Raw genomic sequence first — 11,767 nt, 5'->3', positions numbered from 1 at the left:
TTTAAAGCCTCACCCTTCTGTGTGAACTCACAGTCAAGGACCACAAGATATTAGGAGAGTGTTCAGAACTTAAAGACACATACATGGACACACACAGACACATAGCAACAGATCCACATACCACAACATACCACACCAACACACATCTACACATATCCCTCTCACCCCTGTACATGGCCCTACCACCTTTACATTGGGCCATTCTAGAAGGAGGAAAGCTTGTGGTATATTCTCCCTCTTATCCCCTAGAGTGAGAATAGAAGAAAGGCCAGATCCACTTATTTATCAAAGAACAGGTGAAGCTGTGGGCCCATTGTCTTGGGTCTTGTGGTCTTGTGTCCTGGGTCTTATGGTCCCTGGTTAGGTACATAAAAGGTCTTTAAAAGTCTATGAAAGGAATTTTCTGGCAATAAGTAAAGAGGTTGGGTCTGGGTTAGAATTGGACTATCTAGGTCCAGTTGGCTACAGACAAAGCAACGAGGTCAGAAAAATTGTTGGGTTGTTAGGTAATACAAGAGAGGCTGGGGGCATGGCCATGCACACAGTACAGGTTCTACCTGTATCTCTGCTATTCTTTGCCTTCATTCCCTTCTCTTTTCCTTCCCAGTCCTGTTATTTCTCTCTTCCCCCTATTTAACTTTTTCTCTTACGTTTTCTCCTCTCTCTCTCCTCTGTGCTTTTCTTTCTTTCTTTTTTTATTATGTTATGTTAATCACCATACATTACATCATTAGTTTTTGATGTAGTGTTCCATGATTTATTGTTTGCATATAACACCCAGTGCTCCATGCAGAACGTGCCCTCTTTAATATCCATCACCAGGCTAACCCATCCTCCCACCCCTCCCCTCTAGAACCCTCAGTTTGTTTTTCAGAGTCCATAGTCTCTCATGGTTCGTCTCCCCCTCCGATTTCCCCCCCCTACATTCTTCCCCTCCTGCTATCTTCTTCTTCTTCTTTTTTTTAACATATATTGTATTATTTGTTTCAGAGGTACAGATCTGTGATTCAACAGTCTTGCACACTTCACAGTGCTCACCATAGCACATATCCTCCCCAATGTCTATCACCTAGCCACCCCATCCCTCCCACCCCACCCCTCACTCCAGCAACCCTCAGTTTGTTTCCTGAGATTAAGAATTCCTCATATCAGTGAGGTCATACGATACATGTCTTTCTCTGATTGACTTATTTTGCTCAGCATAGTACCCTCCAGTTCCATCCAAGTCATTGCAAATTGCAAGATTTTCAAGCAAGATGGTGGAGGAGTAGGAGACCTGGATTTTGTCTGGTCCCAGGAATTCAGCTGGATAGGGATCAAACCATTCTGAACACCTACGAACTCAACAGGAGATTGTGCTTTTCTTTCTATTGTTAAAGTCCCCATACTATGACAATATCCACTCATTTTATACATAAATGTACACTAGAGTCAACATATCTTTTTCCCAGTTGTCCTGACAATTAGTTTGATGGAATATTGCCATTGCTAGAATATTGTTTTTCTTGTCTTCCCAAGACAGGAAAAGTGTGAAATTTAGGAATATGTGAAACTTAGGAAGGACTTTTAACAAATGTAAAAAAATGCTTTCCTTTCATTAGATGTACTCTGAGAAAGTGTGCTAATGGAAGAGGTGGAAGTTTTGTTGGCTTTAGTCCATAAACCTAATTAAAACATTCCAGGGCGCCTGGGTGGCTCAGTTGGTTAAGCAACTGCCTTCCGCTCAGGTCATGATCCTGGAGTCCCGGGATCGAGTCCCGCATCGGGCTCCCTGCTCAGCGGGGAGTCTGCTTCTCCCTCTGACCCTCCTCCCTCTCATGCTCTCTGTCTCTCATTCTCTCTCAAATAAGTAAATAAATAAATCTTTAAAAAAAAAACAACATTCCAAATACTCCTCAATTTTGCCCTGGGTTAATGTAATCTCTTTGTTACAGTCATTTTGGTAGTGATGATGGCATTAATGAATGTTAAATGCTAGTGAAAAGGTTGGGGTTAACTCAGAACATTCTGCTCCTATCTTGATAATTCACATCCCAATGCATGCCAAGAGGAGAGCTTTTATGTTCTAGTTTCCCAAGCTAAGCATTTACTAGAACCATCAACAGCATCCCAATAGGCAAAAGAAGAAGATGACAATTTATGATTTCTCTTAAAAATGAAAGGAAGAAATTAGATGCTTTTCAAATATATAATTAGATTTCGATTTCTACACAATCATGCCCAATTGTTATAAAGGAAAAAAAAAACTTGCATTAAAACTTCTTAAAACACCCTATCATTAAATATTGATGTATTTGATTTGATTCACAGTTCTCAATTTTTAATGTGTGTCAAAATAATATGTATACATAGTCCAATATTTCAAGCAGTGCTATAAGGTTTAAAATAAAAAACAGTGGCTCTCAGCTCTTTTTCCAATTTTGATTTCTACTCCAAATATGTGACCTTTTAATTCTTTAGCTCTTTCTAGTTATTTACCTCCATTTTGCTAGAAAAAATACTTGCATTGCTATTTCTTGATTTTTCAATTTTACTTGATTTCCTACAATAGAAAATGAGGACTTAACTCTTTTACTCCCTGTCCCCTCTGCACATTTACACTTCCCCCATTCCCTTATTCTGAATATATTATTGTCACAAATTTGGTTACATCAATATTCAGGTTATGATTATATTAATAGCTGGACTACATGGAGTCATTACATTATATTACATTACATTATATTTCTCATCTAGATTTTTCTGTGTCAGTGGAATTAATCATCACTTTTGTAGTTATTTGCTTAGTTTTCAGTGTCCTGTTACTAATTCACTTCCAAACCCTCTATCAGATCTGTAAGATTCCTCTCTTCATAGTCAAGTATATCACAAAATGTGTAAAAAAATTTTTTTCTGTTTGTGTGTGTGAAAACATCACCTCTGGAACCTTTCTCCCTTTTGCTCCTATGTGTACTGGTTGTTCATTAGCCCACTAAATAGCCATTTTCTTGGGCTTTCTCTTCATCATTTATTTATTTATTTAGAGAGACAGAGAGAGAAAGAGAGACAGCACAAGTGGGAGAAGGAGAGAGAATCTCAAGCAGAATCCGTGCTAAGCACAGAGCCTGATGGAGGGCTCAATCCCAGGACCCTGAGATCATGACCTGAGCTGAAAATGAGAGTCAGATGCTTAACTGACTGTGCCACTAAGCACCCTTCTTTAGCCACTTTCTAATTAAGAATCTGCTATTGACCAAATGTTTGTGTCTTTTTCAAATTCATATTAGAAATCTATACCCAATGTGATGGTATTTGGAAGAGAGGCCTTTGGGAGGTGATTAGGTGGGATCCCATTTGGGTGGGATTAGTATCCTTATCAAGATACATCAGAGTGCTCCCTTGCCCCTTCCACCATGTGAGAACACAGCAAGAAGGCAGTTGTCTATGAACCAGGAAGCAGTTTCTCACCAGACACCAAATCTTCCAGCATCTTCATCTTGGATTTCTCAGCCTCCAGAACCATGAGAATGAAATTTCTGTTGGTTAAGCTACCCCATGCCATAGACTTAGGATATTTTTATTATAGCAGCACAAATGAACTAAGACCAGGTCCAAGGGGGATAAATGTTTTGAGACTTTGCATATAAATGAAAACCTCTTTATTCTACTCTCTTTTTTAAGTTACAGTTTATCTGGGTATTCAACTGTAGGTTGGAATTTTTCTCAGTCTTTGAAATGCTTTTCTCCATTATCTTCTAAATGCTAGATTTGTTGTTGATAAATTCAGTACCATTCTATTTCAAGTTGTTTATGTGTGACCTTTTTTATTTGTTTGTGTTTGTTTGCTTGTTTGTTTCCTATCTCAAAAAACACTGAGGATGTCCTTATAGTCAGTGTTCTGAAATTCCCTAATAATGTGTTCCAATGTGAGTTCTTTTCCATTCATCATAAAGGGAGCTTTGTAAAATACTGAACATATATAAAGCATTACCAATTATCACGTGAAGGCAATAATAAAAAGACTTAACCTTCATTGATTACATGCTAGGCACTGCTCTAAGCATGTTGTAACATGCATCTCCCATTTCTTTCTTTTTTCCCCCTTTTTAAATTGCGATATAATTGACATATCACATTATATTAGTTTCAGATGTACAACATAATGATCAATACTTGCATATGTTGATATATACAAATATAATATTTGTGTGTGTATATATATATATGGTATACACATGATCACAATAAGTATAGTTAATATCCATCACTACACATAGTTTCACATTTTTTCTTGTGATAAGAACTTTTAAGATCTACTCTGTTAACAACTTACAAATATACAATACAGTATTATTAACTACATTATATCTCATGATGACTTATTTATTTTACAACTGAAAGTTTGTACCTTTTGACCCCCTTCACCCATTTTATTAACTTATGACCCTCTACCCGTGGCAATCACCAATCTTCTCTGTTTCTATGAGTTCTGGGTTGTTTTCTCTCCCTACTTATAAGTGAGATCATATGGTTTTTGTCTTTTTCTGTCTGACTTTTTTACTTATCATAATACCCCCAAGTCCATACATTTTGTTGCAAATGGCAGGATTTCCTTCTTTTTTATGGCTGAATAATATTCCATTGCATGTGTGTGTATTTTCTATATCCATTCATTCATTGAGGGAGACTTAATTAATTTATGACAAAAAAGTCAAGAATATACAATGAGGAAAGGACAGTCTCTTCAATAAATGGTTTTAGAAAACTGGACAGTTGAAAATAGAGCTACCATACTATCCAGCAATTGCACTACTGGGTATTTACCCCAAAGATACAAATGTAGGGATCCGAAGGGGTACATGCACCTTGATGTTTATAGCAGCAATGTCCACAATAGCCAAACTATGGAAAGAGCCAAGATGTCCATTGACAGATGAATGGATAAAGAAGATGTGGTATATATATATATATATATATATATATATATATATATATATATATCTACAATGGAATATTATGCAGCCATCAAAAGGAATGAAATCTTGCCATTTGCAACGACATGGATGGAACTGGAGGGTATGATGCTGAGCAAAATAAGTCAATCAGAGAAAGACATGTATCATATGACCTCACTGATATAAGGAATTCTTAATCTCAGGAAACAAACTGAGGGTTGCCGGAGTGGTGGGGAGTGGGAGGGATGGGGTGGCTGGGTGATAGACATTGGAGAGGGTATGTGCTATGGTGAGCGCTGTGAATTGTGCAAGACTGTTGAATCACAGACCTGTACCCCTGAAACAAATAATACATTATATGTTTTTAAAAAAAGAAAAGAAAAAGAAGAAGATAGCAGGAAGGGAAAAATGAAGGGGGGGAATCAGAGGGGGAGACGAACCATGAGAGACTATGGACTCTGAGAAACAAACTGAGGGCTCTAGAGGGGAGGGGTGTGGGAGGATGGGTTAGCCTGGTGATGGGTATTAAAGAGGGCACGTACTGCATGGAGCACTGGATGTTATATGCAAAGAATGAATCATGGAACACTACATCAAAAACTAATGATGTAATGTATGGTGATTAACATAACATAATAAAAAAAAGAAAAAAAGAAAACTAGACAGACGTGTTAAATAATGAAATTAGACCACTATCTTACACCATACACAAAAATTTACTCAAAATGGATTAAAGACTTGAACATAAGACCTGAAACCTTAAAAATCTTAGAAGAAAACATAGACCGTAATCTCTTTGATATCGCTATTGGCAATTATTTTTTGGATTTGATACCAAAGCAAAGGCAACCAAAACTAAACTAAAACTCAAAAATAAACTAAAAGGCAACAAAAACTAAACAAATAGAACTACATCAAACTAAAGATCTTCTGTAGAGCAAACTAAATGAACAACAAAATGAAAAGGCAACTTACCAAATAGGAAAAAATATTTGTAAATCATACATCTGATAAGAGGTTAAGTATCCAAAATATACAAAGAACTAATACAAATCAATAGCAAAAAAATCTGTTTCAATTAAAAAATGGGCAGAGGATTTGAATAGACATTTTTCCAAAGAAGACATACAGATGGCCAAGAGACACATGAAAAGATGCTCAATATCACAAATCATCAGGGAAATGCAAATCAAAACCATAGTGAGATATCACCTCACTCTCATTAGATTGGCTATTATCCAAAAGACAAGAAATAAGAAGTGTCAGTGAGGATGTGGAGAAAAGGGAACACTTGAGAACTGTTGGTAGGAATGTAAATTGGTACAGCCACTGTGGAAAACAATATGGAGATTCCTCAAAGAATTAAAAATTGAACTGCCATATGATTCAGTATTTCTACTCTGGGTGTGTATCCACAGGAAAAGAAAACACTAATTCAAATATATATATGCACCCCTGTATTCATTGAAACATTATTTATGATAGCCAAGACATGAAAGGAACCTAAGGAACCATAAATGGGTGATGGATAAAGAAAATGTGGCATGTATACTATATACAATGGAATATTATTCATTTATTTCTTATAACAATACTCTGAGATAAGAACTAGTATTATTCCCATTTTATATATGGGGGAAAATGAGGTGCCAATGGTTAAGTAACGTCAAAGAGCATGCAATGAGAAAATACAGCCCTAGGGTATGAAACATGATAGGCTCATAATCACTATGCTGCAGTATTAAGACACCAAAACGTTAGAAGGGAAATTTCAGAGGCTTACTTTATAATTAGGGAAAACAAAAATATATATATAACTAGAAGACAATCAACAAACAGCATATTAAAAAATGCAAAGTATACCAATTACTTAAATAATTTTTGTAAAAAAAAAGAAACTAGAGGAAATAGAGATATGGTTAATCCCAAAAGACCTTCTAGAACCAGTAAATTTTTAAGCTGAAAAAAAAAATCGTTTCAGAGACTCCAACTAAGATTCAACTATAGTAATTTAGGAACAATCAAAATGTTGATACAAGTTCTACACACCCACTCTGCACCCACTTCTCATGTCTTAGCCTAACCAAATCATGGATAATAATGAAAGAGTCTCCAAACAGGTTTGGAATTCAACCAGGCAAATCTTTCCATCCCTCCATCCAATTGTTTGTTTATTATCTTAGGCTCTAGGACACAAAGATGAATAAAGCATAGTTCCTCTCCACAAAGACTTTGTAGAATAATGGGAGAGACAGACACCTAACCTATGCTGTAGGTGTAATAATAAGAGATAGACATCAGGACTTACAGGAAGAGGAAGGGGTTCCTGGGACCTAGGAGAGTTAAGGAATTCTTAAGAGAAGTGATGTCCAAATTGGGTCTTAAACGGTAAACTGAAGTGAGACAAGCAGAATAGAGAAAACGAGCACAAGATAGAAAAGGTTTACAGATTAGTGGTGCTAAAGCAAAAAGTACATCCCCTGAGGACTGGGGCCGTACCCATCATGGAAGTCCATTTATGCCAGGCTGGGGGCTTACATGTTATCCAGGTGATGAAGGAAAAGCCACTGAAGGCTTTTCATCAGTGAAGGTCATTCCAAAACCTTCCACCGTTAACCCCAGTATGTGGCATCTCATCTTTGTGCGATAGTAGGAGCTACCCCTCCAGGAGCAAGGAGTTGGATTCCCCTTCTGTTAAGGCATTTCCATTCAAATAGCTTGTTCACCCACCTTCAGCTTGCCTACAGTGACACAGGCAATTGACATCCTAAAATTTCTTCTTTTAATGCTGCATTATGGAACTTCTTGCTTAAGCCCAATACATCAATGGACAGTGAAACATATCTCCTAAGCTCACTGCAATACATATATGAATGTCATTGCTCTTCTTTTCTTACAAAAATAGCAGAGCAATCTATTACATTTTATCCCTCACTGACTCTCATGGTTTCCCATTTATTCTTTCAATCTTTATAAATTGACTGATTAACAAACATAATAAACTAATTTGTTCTAAGGAATGGATGATCAATAATGGTTTACAATATTAACTCTTCCTAAATAATATATTTACATATTCATTACATTCTTCAATTCTCAACTCAAAGCAATCCTTAAAGAATGTCAACCACTTGGCAGGTCATTGGATAAGGAATCTGAGGCTGGACATTCCATCACACGTTCCTTCTATCTTACCATGTAGTATATGTCCCATACTCTGTTTATAGTCAGAGTCAGAGTGGCTGAGTTTTCTCTGTCAGGATGTCTGTAAGGGCTCATGGCAGCAATCTGCCATGGGGAAGATACTGACCTTCTGAAGATGGCTGAATTCAACCCAGATCTTGGCTTATTAAATTGACAATATCCACAAAAGAATTTCTGCAACTATGGGTTGCATTGCAAGCATATCTACCACTGGGATACTCAAGATATAAGATTACATTCATTACTAGGTTTATATTCTGGTCTCCTAATGTGACCTGCATCACTCAAAGTGACCACAAAATGACTTCAGAGGAGGTGTGCTCTTCCTTGCTGGAAGGGGACCAGAAGTTCAGGTAGGAAGATGTACGTCTTAGTGCATTCTGGCTGCTATAACTCCTATAACAAAATACTACAGTCTGGATAGCTTATAAACAACAGAAATTTATTCCTCACAGTTCTGGAGGCTAGAAGTGCCTGCATGGTTGAGTGAGGGCTCTCTTCTGTTGCAGAGATCTTGTTGTATCCTCTCATGGTGGAAGGAAGTGAGGGATCTATCTGGAACCTTTTTTATAAGGGCATTAATATCATTTATGAAGGCTCTGCTCTCAAGACCTAATCATCTCCTAAAGGCCCACCTCCTCAGGTTTAGTATTCAAAGTATGAATTAGGCAAGGGACACAAACATTTAGATAATAGGAGGGTAGCAAGTAAACCTAAAGAGGTGAGAAATGAAAGGTATCAAGGCCTTTTATCATTAGAGAGTTAGGGGTTTGGAAAGTACCAGAATTTCCTAGTTTACTGGTCCATATAGTGACACCAATTAACGGAATAGTTTTCTTCAATCTGCTAAACATTTCCATCTGAAGCTTCTTAATTTCTAAAATCTAAAAATTGCCTAGCAACCAAAGTAAATATATCCTAACTTAATTGATAAATGTGATTTTAATTTCACTTCAGTTATAAATGATTAAAAATACATTTAAGTAGCTAAAATTTTTATTAAAGCATTCTCTCTCTCTATATATATATGTAATATAGATACGTACATTTATATATAATATATACATATATATTTTATAGATTCTCTTTATCTATTATATTATATATTATATATTGAGTGCATACATATATATATTCAAGCCATTAAGAATTCCATAGATATATTATGTATATATGTATGTGTTATGTATATTTTACATATTATATAATGTATAACATATATACATATATAATATGTATATGGAAATTTTAATGGTTTAAGCAGATATTTTCTTAGCCCACAGTATACTTAAACTCAGATAAGTGATCTAGAAGAGTGGTTCTCAAACTTGGCTTCAAATTTGAATCTTCTGGATATTCTTATTTAATAGAGTTGGGGTGCAACCTAGGCATCTGGGCTTTTAAAAACTTCCCAGTGATTCTTGTGCACAGCTGAAGTTGAAAATTACTGATCTAAATCATACTTCTACCTCCATAATAATGCTATCAGTGACTCTATATCCATAATAACCCCATTAGTGACTGTATATTACATGTCTTCTTGTGATTTCATTATATTTTAAATTGTAAAATTCATCATCCTACTGCAAACATGACAGGCATGTATTTTCCTCTTCATTTAACAAATAAAGGAAACAAAGCTCTGAGAAATTAAGTAACTTGCTCAAGGTCACATGACTTGTTAAGTGGCAGAATTTGGAATCTAGGTGGGGTGGGTGCATTAACTGAAACTAGGGCCGTCTGATTCCATGCCCAATGCTGTTGCCAACTTGTCCCATGATGTCTTCTTTTCTGCAAACCCCTCAAGGTGCAAAATTAAAATTTTAAAGGCTATGAGAGAAGATGATTCCACAACACAAAAATAACATTTTTTTTTTTTATAATTCACATCTTTCCCATAACTTTTCTTGTGGCTGTTCAAACCCATTGGCTTGACCTCACCACATGTCCTACATGGTCAAGGCCATCTTGAATCTTGGAGATTTTCCTGGACAGATCTATTTAGTGATCTCCACTCACAAGATCAAAGGACAAAGACATACTCATGTTCTTGGTCTGAGCCTTCCCTCATCATCCTCTACCTATCACCAACTCTTTTGATAAAAATTAAGCATCTGATTTTCCTCTGGTTTTCTTGAAGTCCTACATTCTTGTATTTTGGGTGACAATAGGAGGATGGAAGCACACTACCAGGTAAAAATAGCAGAGGGAAGTGTAAGGAAACATGAAAATATACTTAGCTGGTGTTAGGGATTGAATTGTGTCCCTCCCCCCACAAAAAAAGATTATATTGGAGTCCTAACTCCCAGGACCTCAGAATGTGACCTTATTTGAGTCAGAGTCTTTATAGTGATAATCAGGTTAAAATGAAGTCATTAGTTTAGGCCTTAATTTAATATTTCTGGTGTCTTTATAAAAAGGGGGAGTTTGGGGGCACCTGGGTGGCTCTATCATTTTTTTTTTAATTTTTTTATTGTTATGTTAATCCCCATACATTACATCATTAGTTTTAGATATAGTGTTCCATGATTCATTGTTTGTGCATAACACCCAGTGCTCCATGCAGAACGTGCCCTCCTCAATACCCATCACCAGGCTAACCCATCCTCCCAACTCCCTCCCCTCTAGAACCCTCAGTTTGTTTTTCAGAGTCCATTGTCTCTCATGGTTCTTCTCCCCCTCCGATTTCCCCCCCTTCATTCTTCCCCTCCTGCTACATTCTTCTTCTTCTTTTTTTCTTTCTTAACATATATTGCATTATTTGTTTCAGAGGTACAGATCTGAGATTCAACAGTCTTGCACAATTCACAGTGCTTACCAGAACACATACCCTCCCCAGTGTCCATCACCCAGTCACCCCATCCCTCCCACCCCACCCCCCACTCCAGCAACCCTCAGTTTGTTTCCTGAGATTAAGAATTCCTCATATCAGTGAGGTCATATGATACATGTCTTTCTCTGTTTGACTTATTTCGCTCAGCATAATACCCTCCAGTTCCATCCACGTCGTTGCAAATGGCAAGATCTTATTCCTTTTGATGGCTGCATAATATTCCATTGTATATATATACCACCTCTTCTTTATCCATTCATCTGTTGATGGACATCTTGGCTCTTTCCACAGTTTGGCTATTGTGGACATTGCTGCTATAAACATCGGGGTGCACGTACCCTTTTGGGTCCCTACTTTTGTATCTTTGGGGTAAATACCCAGTAGTGCAATTGCTGGATCATATGGTAGCTCTATTTTCAACTTTTTGAGGAACCTCCATACTGTTTTCCAGAGTGGCTGCACCAGCTTGCATTCCCACCAACAGTGTAGGAGGGTTCCCCTTTCTCCGCATCCCCGCCAACATCTGTCATTTCCTGACTTGTTAATTTTTGGGTGGCTCTATCATTAAGCGGCTGCCTTCGGCTCAGGGCATGATCCCAGGGTCCTGGGATCAAGCCCCATGTCAGGCTCCTTGCTCAGCAGGGAGCCTGCTTCTCCCTCTCCCCCTGATTGTGCTCTCTCTCTCACTGTCTCTGTGTGTCAAATAAATAAATAAAATCTTTTTTAAAAGTGGGGGGCGGAATTTGGATAGAGAGAGACACATAGAAGACAAGATGAAGAAACAGGGAAACAGGGA

Source organism: Halichoerus grypus, chromosome 7 (genome assembly GCF_964656455.1).
Source record: "Halichoerus grypus chromosome 7, mHalGry1.hap1.1, whole genome shotgun sequence".
Taxonomy (NCBI): Eukaryota; Metazoa; Chordata; class Mammalia; order Carnivora; family Phocidae; genus Halichoerus; species Halichoerus grypus.
This window is presented reverse-complemented; position numbering follows the sequence as displayed.